Source organism: Anguilla rostrata, chromosome 7 (assembly GCF_018555375.3).
Source record: "Anguilla rostrata isolate EN2019 chromosome 7, ASM1855537v3, whole genome shotgun sequence".
Classification (NCBI taxonomy): Eukaryota; Metazoa; Chordata; class Actinopteri; order Anguilliformes; family Anguillidae; genus Anguilla; species Anguilla rostrata.
In genome coordinates this window covers 37,945,851-37,962,231 of record NC_057939.1, presented here as the reverse complement: position 1 = coordinate 37,962,231, position 16,381 = coordinate 37,945,851, and positions in this window count along the sequence as shown.

The following is a 16,381-nucleotide window of genomic DNA, read 5'->3' as shown; positions in this document are numbered from 1 at the left end:
CAAATATTGTCAGGTGAAGTCTCACACTCCTCACTGTTGTCAGAAAGGATTTTTCACAGGGCTGAATACACAGACCTAAACACAAGGGGATACCAATTATGGTAACAAAATATGTGACCTGGTAGTGAATTAGCTCATTTTGCAATTCAACATCCTGTTGGGTCACAGAATCTGAAAGTCACACTTTTTGGTGTAACACCGGCAAGTTGTTGGTTGCTTTATTGAGGAGTATGGAAAGATTAATTAACAGATATAGATATTAATTAGTTTATGAAAATGGTGAGCTTGTCTTTCAGAGGGATCCATTTTTTCCTGAAGTAATATTGGCAGGAGAAACTTGTGTGGCCGGGCTGGTTGCAGCGTCAATGGAAGGATTCAGCTCAATGGGCTACTTGACCTAGAAGGAAAAAATCATTGTATAATGGACTGAGGGATATTTTTAAAATCTAAAGATTGAACTGAATTGAAAGTAGCTAGATACCTATAAAAAAACTGTTAAAAAAACCCGTTAAAACCGTGTTGCATGTAAACAAGAATAGAGGAGAACAAACAGGTGTGGTGGGCGGGAAAGCTTATATCGGAAGTAAACCGAAGGGAAGTCTTTGAGGCGTAGTCCTGCTCCTGAACCTCAGCTAGCATAGCTCCAAAATAGAGATGCTAAATGCGAACATTATCCGATGACTTCAACGCTGCAAATAGACTGACTCCAATCTGTCTACACCGGTCACTCATAAAGAGGCTTTCTTCCAGATAACATTTCAAACAAATTTGGCCCAGCTGTTACATTATGGTACACCCACATGTAATACCTTCATTGTGCACCAATCCGCTGCTACATGGGTAATGCTACTATTGATGATGTAAGAGGATGGCATTCGCTGTGCTCACTGACTGCACAATGTGTAGGAGGACAATGTGGAATGCATCGATTCCATTCGCAGCCATTAAAAGGAAAAGAATGCTTGCATGTGCAAACTGTAAATGAGGACTGTCACTGGCATGATGTATGACAGCTTATAACTCCTCATTATGATTAATAATGCTGCGAATGTTTCTTGTGGAAAAGGAAAATATAATTACCCACAACCGTTGGCTAGGAAACGACGCCTCAGAACCGCTCAAGAGACAAAAAAAAAAAAGAACGATATAAGAAATTTGCGTATCCAAGGCATGCTCCTTGCCTGCACGAGGGGAACACACACACACCGGTAATACGTTCTGTTTCCTGACACCAAATTGTGTTTGTTCCAGATTTCCGCTGCTTTTAAGTTTTATTAAAAGCCCCCTATTGACCTGATTAATATTGTGAAACAACAGATGCCCGTTCGCTCTCACCAGCCGCGGTGGATGTCAGAGACGGGTTTTACAATGTCCGCCTGCCAAATCCTTGGAAACAGGGCGGCGTTTTTCATCTTTCACACTGCTGCGTGGCCCACCTTTGATGGATACTGCCAATCGCAAATGCGGTTGCAGAAACATTGTCATTCTGGCCTGGTCGCTGGGGGCTATTCATCACTGTAATGTGCGTTTCATTTTCTGTTCTTTCTCCTCCTGGAAGAGGGCAATAAACAATGACACTCACACGAGTAAAAAGGTCCTTTAATTAGAAATAACAATAAATAATGAAATAGAATTTGCAGATGATTTACAGGCGTTTCACTTATCTCAAAAAAGGAAAGGAGTAGATTAAAAAACGTTCTCCTCTGACATGCACTGCTTTTGCATAAGGAACAGATCCTATTGCTTGCAAGTTAAAGGTTTGATTGCTATGATGGTGGTTGGGCTTTGAAACACTTAGGTGCACACGTGGACAACTTGAGTACAATATTACACTAACATTAATATGAAACATTAATGGGCAACATGGAAATGCTCTAATGCTACAACAGCTACAACTACGACTACTACTATTCATACTACTACTACTAATATTAATGATAATAATCATCATCATCATCATAAGAATGATGAATATAGGACCAGTAAAATAAGTTGATAGATACAAGCAATTTTCTGAGGTGATGACCAAAAAAATGATCTTAGTTAAAGAGCTAAGTCAGCTTAGAGTCGCTTAGTTTAAGAAACTACCACACATTAATAAATGTATAATTAACGGTTACCCCGTTGTGTATCAGCAGTAGACTGCTAAAGGCAATCATTAACCTACTCCATGATCTGAGGTAGGGGTAAAGCATGACTGTATGTATAGTATACACAGTATAATTTAAAAAATGGACACCTAAGGAGGAGATCCAAGGGGGCTGTTTGGTTTTCAAAATGGCCCTCATTTTGTTGATCAGTAATATGTATCTTGCCAGCCCTATCCTCTCTGTCGTAATACTGTACAGGGTGGAGATGGTGACAAGGAGGGAGAAGCTGGATGCCGTAATAAATATGTGCCCTTAGGCTAAGCAGTCAGTCATCCAGTCATGCTCCACCCACTTTCTCTCTTCTACAGCTCCTTTGCTCCCTGAATATCTCTCGCTCTCTCTTGCTCTTTCTCTCTATATCTCTCTCTTTCTTCCTCTCCATCAAGTGTACCCTACACACGTACACACATGTGCGTGCACACACGCACACACACACACACACACACACACACACACTGGGACACATATGTACAAATATCTGGACGTACACACACATTTAGTCTGCATCCCTCTCCAGACTTTGCTCTAGGGCCTTAGGGTAACATGCTGAATGGTATGCAGAGGGTCTGTCTTTGCTTACTTCTTATCGTAGCTGTCTGCCACCCACCATTCTATCTCTACAGATGGGAGGAAAGCTTCCTTGTTTTGTGTTGCTAGGGGCTGTCAGCTTCCACCATTTAATGCAGACACAACACCACTGATTCAATAGACCCTTTTACAGCCTACGTCATCAAAAACATGCTCACACATTTTTGCGAAGGAAGTATAGCTTTGTTATTATGAAATGCGGTGTGACAGGTAGGATGTTGGTTCATACAACGTCATTTTTTCTACTACTTAAATACAGAAAGTGTCAGACTGTTGCATTTATGGCAGTACATGTATATGGCAGGTTTCTCAACCAAATGCTTGTGTATATCAGCCCATTAATCAGGGAACCATTTGGTGTTATCTCAAACCAGGGGTGTTGCTAAACTAAAAGCTCTACTGGGGCACAGGGCCCCAGCACTCATATCCCTGAAAATCTAGTTTAAATCTATACAAAGTCTAACAGTGACAGCATCTTCTTTAGAAATACCATTTCTTGTGGAGGGAACTACAAACATGTAGGTGCAATCAGCACTGCCAAAGTAACTATGCTTATAAAAACCGCCCTCGGTCATTCTGCCCAGGTCTACAATTGTTAAATTTCCCCTCTGTCAGTGATTGCCAACTCAGCTTATGTTTCCTGGTCTTTTCTTTATGTACGATAGTTTGTGTTCAAATATGATGAAGTCTCAATGTGATATTGCTGTACTTTCCATGTGGCAATGCGGTCTAGCATTGATGCCCGTCAAGCGGCAGTTAGCTTTAAAAATCTGTATCAAATTGTCATTGCAGAATCTGAAATGTATGATAAAAAACACTGGTTTTACATTGAATATCTTAGCTAGCTCAGGGTTGATGTATCTAAGAAGTTGTATGTATATATGTGCCATATTTATCCAAATTTACAATTGCCCAGGAAGTAGACTATGATCCCGTCTCATCTAGGCACATCAGTATCCGTCGTGTTCCAGTAAATGTGATATGGCAAAGCCCCAGTTGGTTGTACCATTGGGATCATGAATATTTGCAAGGGTAAGTTTATTATCCTAGAAGTTTAGCTCCTTCGCATAGTCACTCAGTTCAGCTTACTGTCCAACATTGTTCTGTTGCCAAAATGCACATACATCTTTGTGACATCATAGCTGCCTGCAAACATCGAAGGGGTCTATAACTCCAACTTGTCCACTTGCCATGTTGCCTACTGCTCCAACACCCCTACATATCATTTAATCAATCTACTACCACTGAAGAGTTTCCTGTAGCCTGGTCCTCCTTGTAATACTTGTCTATACTAGTAGCCTGCTGTTTTTGTTATCCGTCTGAGTACCCCACAGACAACCCTGTCTTGAGACATGGTGCCTCTAAGGTAGAGACTATATTAGTTTCAATTTTGAAAATGATCTCTTTGTAGAGGCCACAAGAATTATTAAAAAAACGTTTAAATGCCATGGCAACATCAGGTAAACTGGGCAGAAGGGAGTGGACCACAGTTCAGCAAGATCTTTAAGTGAGAAAGAAATTAGCCTATAACTGGGAAACTCTGACGACAGCTATCTTGCTGCAGCAGAGATATAGCTACATGCATTTGGGTTTTGTCAGTCTTTGCTGCCATAGTGGTCAAATAATTTGTGGTGTTTTAGCTCAAGCTCGAGAGCCTTTTTGAACGTGATCTTGCCACATACTCTCTCTCCAACCTCATTTAGTGAGTGATAATTTTGGTAGCTTTAGTTTTATTCAGCTCCGCATTTTGTTTTAGTTGTTTTTCTTGAGCACTGCTCAGATATTTTCTCTACATCTTAAAAGAAGCCCAGTCTGGTAAAAGAAAGGAACAGTCGTTAGGCTATATGTTTTAAATGTGTAACCCACCCATTCAGACCCAGAGAGGTAGATTCTTCTTGGGTTAAACAAGGCATGATTTGACAGTAGCATGATAGACAGGTAGAGAGCCACGCAAATATGTAGAATATTAGCTACTCAGGATGGTAAGGGATGTGGTCTATTTGCTTTGTAGCCATTAAAAGCCCTCTGTCTGTCGATCAACATTATAGTCAATTCTTGCCTTGAAATGTTGATCCGATTTTTAAGTAAAAGTCATCTTTTTGTGTTATAGAAGATAGAATCTGGTATTCTATATATTTGCATATATTAACAGAATTGTTCTCTACCTAAGTTTTTGTTTAAAAACTACAGGTAACCTAATACTTTTTACCAACTGTTTTGTAAGAACAGCTTCAATGCACCTTGGCATAGATTTAACAAGTCTCTGGAACTCTCCTGGAGGGATGGAACACCATTCTTCCAAAAGACATTCCCTCATTTGGTGTTTTGATGATGGCGGTGGAGATCGCTGTCTAACGCATCAGTCCAAAATCTCCCATAGGTGTTCAACTGGATTGAGATCTGGTGACTACAAAGCCCATAGCATATGATGCACATCATTTTCACACTCACAATGTGATCATGTCCTGAATTGACATTCTCAGTCACCTGAGGAAGTGTTGTTCCTCTGTTTTTCCTTTCATATCACACTAATGCACGAGCATCACAGTCAAGGAATGTACACTTTAAACCACAATTTCCATCCAAATTTACTGATGTCTTTCCTATAGACCTAAATGCAGATGTCACTTTTGTTACTGTTCTTATTGAAACACTAGCCTGTTGAACAGCCTTTGTTACTGAAACTCATTCCATCCATGCCCCAATAAGGAAACCTCTTTCCAAGTCACTTAGATCTTTTCTTCTTGCCATCTGGATTTAAAATCAAGGTCAACTGGGCCTGCTCAGAATTTTTATACATACCACAGAGCATGATAGGAATGTTAATTGCTAAATCATATCAAGCAGTACACCTGTATGGAAGTATCTGCAACTTGTCACCCATCTGTATATCCACGCAACCATGCATTGTCCACCCATACAACACTCTTGGCAAGGAATGTACAACAAACTATCCCTCTTTATAGGCTGTCAAATTCCACCTTCCCCTTCCCTGTGCTTCCTAGGTGACTTATCCACAATCCCTGTTCCTAACCATCTCAGCAGAATCACTCATCATCCTTCTGAACTGGAAAACAAGTTTAAAAACAAAAACTTAGCATTATGCAGAGGACCGACCAATCTATGGAAAACAATTACCGCTTCTAAAAACAACCAAATGCAACATTTTGAGAAAACATGGCACCTAATCATCAATTCCCTACTTTCTTAAACTTCTCAAACATTTAAACCAATACACCCTGACACGCTCTTTCCTCTCCTTCCTCTTTCTCCCTCCCTCATGGTTGCACACACCCACATACACACACCTACACCAACATACACACACAGCACATACTGGTTATGCTTTTCTCTTTTTACTTACCATTTCTTATTATTTTATTAATTTATTTCTTTTTTCCACCTCTCCCCTATCAATCTGTGTGCTGTCTGTCTGCCCATGTTTGTCTAGGTCTGTCCCTTTCATCTGTTTTGTCTATCTATATATGTCTATGATTGACCCAATCACCAATACCAGTCGCTGCGTTTTTTACATATTGCTAATCTTCTTGTTTCATCACAGTTTATTTGCCTAATTTGGTTTTTGTCTTTATTATACCCTTCCATCTTAGATGCTTCAGCCCACAATTTTTGTCAATTATATTTGTGAATAAAAATAAAGTTGAAACTAAAGATGGGGAGTGGTGGCGGGAAGAAAAATAAATTAAGACAGGTGAGCCAGTATCTGTGGCAGCCACACATGCCAAACCATAACACTCCCAGCACCATATTTCACAGATAAGCAGGGCTGCTTTGGATCGTGGGCAGTTCTTTTTAGCCTCCACTTATTGTTTTTGCCATCATTCTCACACTTGTGAATCTTGGTCTCACATGTCCAAAAGGTCTTTTTCCAGAACTTTTTCCAGGCCCTTTTAGGTAATTATTTGCAAACTGTAACCTGGCCTGTTCTTGCATCTTCCAGTGCAGTTTCTGTTGCGCTGTTCCTGAAGTCTTCTGTGGACAGTAGTCACTGACACATTTGCGCCTGCCTCCTGAAGAGTGTTTCTGATCTGTCAGTCAGATGTTTGGTTTTTTCTTTTCTGCATTATGGTGAGAATACTTCGGTCTTCAACTGTAGAGGTGTCCCATGGCCTACCAGGCCCTTTGCGATTACTGAGCTCACCAGTGCTGTCTTTCTTCTTAATGTTGTTCCAAATAGTTGATTTTAGTAGGCCTAAGGTTTGGCATATGTATCTGACTGCTTTTTTTGCTGGACTGCAACAGCGGGGCCAGCCGTACAAACGCGAGTGACTGAGTGATGAAGTTACATCATTGGTCGGCCGAGTTATGAAGTTACACCATTGGTCGGCCAGATCACGTGGTTAGGTCCAGCCATATACTAGGTTCTAACCTGGTTTAGTTTTAGCTACCATTTAAACTGACTATGATGGGAAGATATCTAAATGAAGAGGAATAAACTAGTAGTTTAAATTGAATTGAGAAACACATGAAAGAAGCTCAACGTAAGTCGTTTGGTACTACCCCCATAAACAGCTTTTCTTTTGTGAGAAATAGATGGCAAGTTAGCCAGCTAACCAAATTTAACGACAAACATATTATCGCTAACGTTAGCCTTTATCGAGATCGCACATCGTTAGATCTCAGGTAAAAGTAGAGTGGGTAATTTGCAGTCTTTTTGTCCGGCTAACGTTTATTTATCTGTTTTCCCGTTGTGACTGATTCATTTTCGTGGCTTGCTAGCAAACTCTGCTCCGACTGCTACTGATGGGTGTGAAGCCAGGGTTACATAAAGTTAACGTTAGTCTACAGGTCCCAAAGTAACGTTTCATTATTGCGAACTATTTCAAACTCGAATTTTGTGTTTTGTAAAGTGTTAGTCTAACTGGTTGGCTAGGTGGTGTAGTTAGTTGTCTGACACTTTCGTTAAGAGGGCAAGAGGTCTAATTTACTGTTCAGATTAGCAGAGTTTAATTTAGCAGACGTTAACCTAATAGTTGCAAGCAAGTGAACTAATCATCCAGATTATGACGTTAGCTGTATTGCGCCACTGTACAACCATGTCTGTGCTATCGCTGTTTGCTTTGTATTAGTCATGATTTAGCTGGGCACTTTAATCCGAAGTTAGTCTACAGTAGACGAGTTTACAAATTAAGTTGGCAATAATTCCACGATCCGCTTTACTCAAGTGTATAGCTTGGACGGCTGATCTATTTATTTATGTAGACAATTTATTATATTGGAATGTGCGGAGACATGTGCGGAGGAGAGATGCTGGGTATATTGGGAGAAGGATGCTGAACATGGAGCTGCCAGGCAGGAGGAAAAGAGGAAGGCCAAAGAGGAGGTTTATGGACATGGTGAGGGAGGACATGCAGGTGGTTGGTGCGACAGAGGAAGATGTGGAAATGGATGGAAATGGATGATCCGCTGTGGTAACCCCTAACTGGAACAGCCGAAAGAAGAAGACTATTTATTATATTGGAAAAGTATTTGCAATGAACTTTTCTTTGGCTCTACTGCAACAGCGGGGCCAGCCCTACACATGCAAATGGGACTGACTGAGTGACTGAGTGATGAAGTTACACCATTGGTCAGCCGAGTTATGAAGTTACACCATTGGCCGGCCGGTCCAGCCATATACTGGTTTTGACCTGATTATTTCTCAGACTCATACTGGCTTCCTTAACTTTCATTGGTGTAACTCTGGTCCTCATGTTGAAAAATGCCAGTAACAGATTCCAAAGGAAATAAAAACCCTACATTCCAGACTAGATACTAAAAGTTCCCTTATGTCTGCACAAAGGAAGCAGGTGGACACACCTGACTAATCAGAAACACCTGTGAAGCCATTTGTCCACAACCTTATGCTGTCCTACAATTTGGGTACTATGTATAAAAGGTGCTGGATTTCTGATATGGTAAAACGAAAATGTGTAAATCTAAACTGTCGGAGTACAGATCATGAAAAATACAGCTTTGTCCCAAATATTATGGAGCTCAATGTATATATATATATATATATATATATATATATATATATATATATATATATATATATATATATGTATACACTCACCGGCCACTTCATTAGGTCTACCTGTTCAACTGCAAACTGCACCCGTTAACGCAAATATCTAATCAGCCAATCATGTGGCAGCAACTCAATGCATTTTGGCATGTAGACATGGTCAAGATGATCTGCTGAAGTTCAAACCAAGCATCAGGATGGGGAAGAAAGGTGATTTAAGTGACTTTGAACATGGCATGGTTGTTGGTGCCAGATGGGCTGGTTTGACTATTTCAGAAACTGCTGATCTACTGGGATTTTGACGCACAACCATCTCTAGGGTTTACAGAGAATGGTCCGAAAAAAAGAAAATATCCAATGAGCGGCAGTTCTCTGGGCAAAAATGCCTTGTTGATGGCAGAGGTCAGAGGAGAATGGCCAGACTGGTTTGAGCTGATAGAAAGGCAACAGTAACTCAAATAACCACTCGTTACAACTGAGGTATGCAGAAGAGCATCTCTGAATATACACCACGTCAAACCTTGAAGCAGATGGGCTACAGCAGCAGAAGACCACACCGGGTGCCACTCCTGTCACCTAATGAAGTGGCCGGTGAGTGTATATATATATATATATATATATATATATACAATGCTATGAAAAAATATATTTGCCCCCTTCCTGATTTCTTCTATTATTGCATATGTGTTACACTAAATGGTTACAGATCTTTACACAAAATTCAATATTAGACAATGGGAACCTGAGTGAGCACAAAACACATTTTGTCAAACACTGTAAGTGTAAATGTACAATTTGATTTGTATTAAATTTAGTGGCTGAAGAGCTATTGCAATAAGAAAAATAAATACATGTTTGCTCATATCTATTTCTACAAAAAGAATACTGTCTAAAACACTTTAATACAGATACTATTTACATAAATAACATTTAAAAAAAATATGAAAATTACACGTGTTACATATTCAATTTTAGGCACCATATAACAAATGAAGTTTGGCCTTTTAGTCAACCTTGCTATAGTTTTTCTGATGGGTCACAGGAGTGCTATTATAGGGTCTCTGGTTAGAAGCTGGTGAACCTTGACATCCACCTTGCCCACAGACACACATAGACATTTGTGCATGTCTCAGCACCGTTAACCATGTCACTGCCTATTCTCTGCTACAGCCACAATGTATGAATAGTAATACCTGACTAGATAGTTAGGGTGAATCACAGGCACCAATATGAAATAATTAAATGTTCCACAGGAAAGACCTTGATGAACACTGCTGATGTCTAGTGCATTTGGTCTTTTTTCATATAGTCACAGCTATATATCCATATCAATCGTTATATGAGCTCCCTTCCTTTTCCTTGCGTGTGTGTGTTTGTGAGTGTGTGTAGGCTACATATATATGTATATATATTTAACCTATATAAAGTATATATTATAATCTCATATCAAGCACTGTCCACTTAGGCCTCTGCCTAGTATCATAGCAAGTGGCCTCTGTAATGAGAAGCACTGTTTTGTTATGACGTATCATGTTGATACTGATTTGGTGCAGGTGCCATGCCCTGGAGCTTGCCCGTGGACCCCACTGAGAGGGTGGCAGAAGGTCCCTTTTCCGCAAATGCCCCGGGCCACAGGACAGAGACACATGGTGGCGAATTGACAGCCGGCTGGTGGCGGCTCAGTGCGGACAAGGAAATTTAATTAGTGCTCGCGCTGTTCACTATGTAAACAACACAAAGCCAATGATACGCTTAATTACATATTATAGCTTAAGTGCAGTGCGCGTTTACAACTAAAGTGTGTCAGTAAAACGAATGACATAACGCCTCTTTATATAACAAAAGATGGACACAAAACCCACTGTCAGAAATGACAGTTCATTTGGTGAGGATGGAAATGTTTGCCTGATTATGCAGCGGAGCTATCACGCGTTTTAGTTGCGACAATAAAAATAGAATGCTGCTATAGGCTTTAAACAAAGGCTAATAAATGACATTCATTTATGCAGTCATACAATTGTAAGTGGGCTATTTTTCCGAAAATGTAAAGATGAATTATATGCCTAATGTGTACCAATACCCTACACTCGCCCATAGCTCGTTTTAGGCGTCGAAAATAATTTCCCTATTCTTGTATTTTACAAATTATTATGAGCCTATTGTTATTTATCATTTTATCGGGTAACCTGAAGTTCCTTTCCACAACGCCCTCCTCTTGAATATTTTGCACTACACTACAAAACCAATAAACGTAGTCATGTGGGGAAGATATTTTATTACAGTTCTTTCACTGAGAAAGTTTCATACAAATGGAAAAAGTTTGTTAGATTCCCGATAAATAGCATTAACGGAAAGCACCTTTATCTTTATGCTTTGCAGCCAAACCCAGTTAGATGACGTCATCACGAGGTCAGCCTGCCCTGCTTGCCACAAAATAGATTTAAAACTGTGTATACAAACTCTTGAAGAACGTACCCATAGTTCATAGAACAAAACGCCTCCTGTCAATACAATCAATACAACAATGTATGTGTGTGTCCCTGAGACCTACATTTCCGTCTTATATTCAGGAAAATGAAAATGTGTGAGGTGGCGCACGTGCAGTCGTCAACTCTGTATTAGTAAAAGCCAAACTTAAAAATGCATGCGACTACTTGGCTGTTACAGTAAAATACATGACAAACTGAAGACATGGCTCTGTTAGCCAGCTATTTGTCGTCTTGCAACGTCTCAAGAAGCGCAAATTCGGCTACAAGTACAGCTGTGGAAGAGCTTGCACTGTACAGGTATCTTTTCTTCTACAAATGGTTGCTTGTCTGGGTACCCTTGTGAGAAATCAACGAATAAATGCTGCCAGAGATTGTTTTCCTTATAATATAGCAGTTACAACCTTTAATATAAAGTAATATATAAAACGAAACACAAAAACAAACAAACAAACAAAATGCAAGTAAAAGATGATAATCCATTAAATTACCTTCATCTTTACAGTATAGAATAGCACCTATTTTTTTCTTCGTAGGCAAGTGAACAGTAAACTCGATAAAGATTCGCCAATTGTGCGCTTACAGTCAAAGTCCTTTATCAGCAAGCACTGACACTATTCTGAATCCAAATCTCCTTGCGGAAAACCGTAGTTCAATAGCTAATAATTATGAAGACATCTTTGTTCATGAATGAATACCTTAAATACATCCATCATCATTTCTAAATAATACTAATAATTACCTTTTTTTGCTCTTTAAGAAAACATTTCATTAGTATTTTTTCATAATCGTAGCAATAACAGAATGGTGTTGAGAAGAGCCTGCAAGGACAAGCAAACTCGGTTTTGGCTGCAGCGAGGACATAAGAACACAATAGCTTGTAGAAAACGATTTATTCTTTGAATTTCCCTGTCGGAATAGTAGCAATAGTCTGTCGATTATTTTACAATCCATTATGTGTTGCCCACAGACACAACTCAGGAAAACTTCTCGTAGTTTTCTCCAAGAAGGTTGTGAAATGAATTAAATTTTGCTCTAGTGTTATTGCTTCTCACCCGTTAAAGGCGGAAGAATGCAACTAACTTTTAACTTTCAACTTTAATGAGTTTTAAGATTGCCTATATTGTAACAACTGACCAACAAAAATATAATGCAAAAAAAAAAAAAAACTTTAAATGTGGTGTTTGTAAAAATGTTTTTTTTTAAATTAATGTTAACTTTTTTGTTTGCTATTTTTTAAAATCAATTTAATTATTTTAAATCATTTAATCTATTAGGGCCTAACACATTTTAAAGCATCATCAACAACCATATATCATATATAGTATAGTATAGTATAGTATAGTGTAGTAGCCTATAGTATTCCTTACGAAAACATCACATGAGGAATTTTCGTTTCACATGTGAAAATCTCAATTTCTCATGTGAATTTAACATTCTCATATGTGAATTAAAATATTCACGAGTGAAAATAAAATGACACTGGTGAACTGGACACTGGTGATTGGCCTTTGTCCAGAGAGAAGAAAATCAGATACATTCACATTTTCACATGCCACTGACTTTTTAAAAATGTGAACTACAATTTTCACAACAAAACATGTGATTTGAAATAACATTGGTTACCTTTTTCTGCCCTCTTTGTATAAATGTATACAGTTCACATTTGCACTCTTCCCAAGTTGGGTGTTCACATAAAGTTTTTGAACAGGTGTAGTATAGTATGGTATGATTTGGTATAGTAAATAAATGTACAGGACAGTATAGTGTAGTGTAGTGTAGTATAGTACAGCATAGTACTTGTATGCTTGACTGTAGCACTGATAACTTTCTACTCTTCATAATTCCACATTGTGTCGACTGGGGATGCAATTATTATTATACTGATTTAATACTAGGCTATATTATCTAACATAATTGTTGGCCTATTTGTTTATAACAAATACAATTATCGTTTGCTCTTTTTAAAAATCAAAAAAATACTCGCCAAGGGTGTATTTCCCTTTCATCATCATAGATTCTTATTTGCTTTTACGTATTCTTTCTCAGAGAAATACTGAACCCAACATCACTGAGAAATATAATCATACCCTTCAACATCCCTGTTTGTTTAAAACATTTCAAATCATCTTCAATATGCCAAATAGCTGCGTATTCCAAAACCTTTTTAAGCAATCAACTGCAGCTTTTTATAGGAAAATAAGAGGATTGACAAAAGTCAGTCAGCTTCGTGTTCTATGGTGTGTCTGCTCCAAGGAGACTTTCCACTTCAGTGTGTGGTGATTATGGTGACGAACGTGTCATTTCTGCCCATTTTTATTCACAAGCAGTTCTGCATGTTGTTCTTTCTGCAGTAATTAGGTTGAATTCAGCCCAGATAGAATTACATTATTCTGCATTTCGAGCAGCAGTCCTTGACTTCTCCGCTCCCCAGGGATAACCTGGCGCCTCCTGCTTCTATCAGACGGCTTAAACTGAACGAAGTACTCGGAAAACGCTGAGCAGCAGACCTGGGAGCCGTGAGTCCTCATTTGGGATTAAAAGATTGGACACTGGAAGAATAAGTAGTGCAAGGAGGGAACATGTCAACCTTAATTCCCTCTCGCAACTTGTATTTGGTATACACATATCTATCTATCTATCTATCTATCTATCTATCTATCTATCTATCTATCTATCTATCTATCTATCTATCTATCTATCTATCTATCTATCTATCCATATTTGTCCGTCTGTCTGTCTGTCTGTATGTCTGCCTGTCTGTCTGTCTGTTAGTGTATACGTTGTCCCTCCATTTTCTATATTGTTTTTGGTTTTGTCAATATACAGAGTCTCAACATGTAACTACATTTGATGCTGACTAAAATCTCTGTCTGATATCATTCGCGTATGCGGAATTGTAAACTACCCCATTCCAGTCTTACCATCTTTTCCCCCACCATTGTTATTAGTAGGAATAGTAGTAGTGTCGTTATCATTGGGAATGTAATTGGGGGGCAAACAACGCCTGTCTCAAAAAACATTTTACTGGGCTGAGGGTGACCCGAAAGTATGTTACATAATTTGGTTTTGCTTTTTCAAATAGAATGAACCAATTTAATCTGTGTAACTATATGTCATTACTTAAGTATTCGCGAATTATTTTGAACGCCCACAATATTAGACATGGCCTTCTCATTTAAACTATAATATAGGCTATTTAAATACGAAAAATAAATTTTGTGGTGATAATTTGTCCTTTTCTGAATTTTCATTGCCGGTGGTTTAATAATGTAGCCTTTATTATATTTCGAACAACAGCATCGCAACAGTATTTTCAAATTCCAGTATTCCAAAGCAGTGATGAAATCTGCTTAGCTTTGATGATCACTGACTGTCCTTTCTATGCAACTTCATTGCTCTTTTTGTGCAAACATATGCTGGTTGCGTCCTAATCCCCCAACACTGAACGTGCGCGAGGGCGGCAGGTCGCAAATAACCTGAGGAAAAAAAACTGTGACAAATTCCTATTGTCTCTGCTTTGGCCGTACTTTATTACCCAGAAGAGCAGCACCGCCGGAAGGTACCGATTCATCACGGGCTTCGATAAACGCTGGAACCCAACCTAGACAGCGCCTCCGGGCAACCAGCTGAAGGCTTTCATATTACGAATTAACAAGAGCGATTGAGGACGGTAACAGCTTGCAAAATGCTGTTCAAATTTATGGTAAAGGGAAATAAATGAAACTCGCGTAAATCTTCATTGGCGCGTAGCTCTTGTCAGAGCTGAACATAAATACCGGCAACATGTATTTGAAGCGTATGAATTTGATGTAAATATTACCCTACAGCGTGAGGATGAAATACATTGTGAGTAGCAACAGTTTTATGAAGGGAACACATTTTTTATAGTCGAGTGGCATATGTTTTTGGAAACTTTAGGGCTGTCATTGGATCAACTACCCTGTGCACCCCTTTATGTTATGGTTGTTTGCAGTTGTGATAATGTATATGATACAGCTAGCTACAGACTAGTGAGGCAGGCCTACCTTCTAAGTCCTGCATTATTCCAATTTATTAAAATGATGGTTGCTAATAAACTAACTTCATTCCCCTGAGCCAACCATTGTTGGAGATGCTGCATTACAATATTTTATAACTATGCTTTGACTTTATATTAATTAGTTTAATTTTAACAGGGACGGTTAAACGCATGTAATTAAATGAAACACGGGTTAGGTAGGTGCGAGCTGCCAGGTGCAATTACAATACTCTTTCTTAGTGCTCGAAATAATTAAAATATAAACTAATTAGTATATAACGTTTTGCCTCTTGGTTGAATCGGATTAGTGTTTAGCATTCGCTGTTGTCTAAAATAACTCGTTAGACGCTGAAATGTCAGAAAACACGTGAAGGATCGTTTCGCTCTTTTGAAATGTAATTTAATAGAGGCCAATATCGGAGTCCGAGAAAAATACAATTAAGGACGGCCGTATCAGATCCTCAGATTCCTCATCATATATTGGACACATCATTTATCAGAAAGATGATTATTGCATTATGTAAAAAAGACACGGGGAAGATAACAAAATGAAAAGTGCGAAATAAGAGAAAATATTATTTAAGTTAAGGTAAATACAATAGTGGTAACTAGAGTTTTCCCATTAACGGAGAATAAATCAATAAAAAAGCATGACAGTGCTTCTTTTCATGATGTTTGATGCATCCTTATTTGATGTTGCCCTCATCATTGCATTCATTCTTATTTCTCAAGACCACAACCTGTTCCTGCGCACACGTGTTCGAACTTATAGCTTCTCCATTCTGTTCTCACAGCATTCTGGCCTCCACAGAGAGCAGAAAAATGCATTTAAACTGAGGAAACATTACAAGTTATTGTATTTTACAGATCGAGCCTTATGTCATGCAGAAAAGGCTCGACCGAACACTTTTCAACGGTCACCGTTTAATAGCCTACTTCAAAACCAATAATAATGCCAATAATGTCCTACCATTTCCATATATCTGATGCTATATTTGTTTCTCATAACGATGAGAGGTATTAATTGTAATACAATGTCAAACAGGAGCATGCATTTTTTTTTAAATTAAATAAACAACTTCAGTTAAACAGACCGCATTATTTTTCT